Below are 1,237 nucleotides of genomic sequence, written 5' to 3'. Positions count from 1 at the left end.
TCTGCAATCACACTAAACGATTTCTGTTTCTAGTGAAATATCCTCATTTATTCAACACCAGTGTCATTCACTTTCACCATACCCCAGATGTTGGAAGTAGTACAGGTATTGTCAAACGTAGGGAGAACGAGAGGTGAGCAGTTTGTAATTTTTATCTTTTTTTTTTTTTTTAGGTGAGGCAGCCCTTGGTTGACCTCGCAGATTGCAATGACCTTGTCAGCTTACAATCCTTTATTTTTTTATTTATTTTTTTTTATGCCTACAGCACCTGGTCTTCCTAGGTAGTCTCCCATCCAAGTACTAACCAGGCCCAACCTTGCTTAACTTCCGAGATCAGACGGGATTGGGCTTATTCAGGGTGGCCTGGTCATAGACTGAGGTTTATAATTTTTAATAGTCTTGATATTTAACAACCTCCCAGCTAAGTACCTAGCTGACTACAGATCCATGAGGAATCTCTTCTGAGAATGGCAAAAGCCAGCCCAAATCAGCAGAAACCCTCAGCCAACCATTCTTATATGAGAAAAAATAAGTGATTTTTGAATTTAGCCTAACATTGGCTTTTGACAATCAAACCTTACTTATATTATTATTATGGAAAATTTTCACAGGGACTTCATAGTACTTTAAATTTATTTTTTCTAAACTTGAAGTTATCATTCATTTTATTTCCTTGCTCCCTTATCTTGTAAATTTAAAAATTTCTCATGAGTTATCTATTTTGGTGAATAGCATGAAAACCTATGCAATTTCCCAGGTCCAAAATATGTTTTGTTTTTTTCTTCATGTTCGTTAACTTCCAACTTAAAAATGTTTGTACCAGTTCATCTTCTATCTCCTATTTATCTTCAAAATCCATTATACTCTATCTCCACATGAAAATTCCTTAGTTCAGTCCCTAATCATATTTTGCCTAAACTATTTTTTTTTTTTTAAGCTAGGCTTAGAATCACCTTTCCTTCATTAGTATTTCTCTCTTCATTAAAATGTAACTCACTTTCTAGTACATTAATCTTTCTAAAATGCAAATTTCATCAGGCTATTTTCCTGCTTAACTCCCTTCATTATGTCTCTAGAAAGCAAATTGACACTATTTTCGATGGTCCAAAAAGCTCATTAATATGGCCTACATCTTTCTATCTGTCCCCAGGAAGGTCAGTTCTAGAAGCCATGTTCACATGCTTTTGTATACATGTCCTCTTTCTACTGGAAAGACTTTCTCACCAATATCTACCAA

General features: G+C 34.8%; 1 pseudogene; it reads right to left on the bottom strand.

Annotated features, from left to right (window-relative positions):
- Positions 1 to 256: 256 nt before the first annotated feature.
- LOC111737842 lies at positions 257 to 375 on the bottom strand (annotated as a pseudogene).
- Between the last annotated feature and the right edge of the window lie 862 nt (positions 376 to 1,237).

The sequence above is a fragment of the Pteropus vampyrus genome, unplaced genomic scaffold, assembly GCF_000151845.1.
Source record: "Pteropus vampyrus isolate Shadow unplaced genomic scaffold, Pvam_2.0 Scaffold31, whole genome shotgun sequence".
Classification (NCBI taxonomy): domain Eukaryota; kingdom Metazoa; phylum Chordata; class Mammalia; order Chiroptera; family Pteropodidae; genus Pteropus; species Pteropus vampyrus.
The sequence above is the reverse complement of the archived record's forward strand: the minus strand, read 5'-3'. Positions and strand labels throughout refer to the sequence as shown.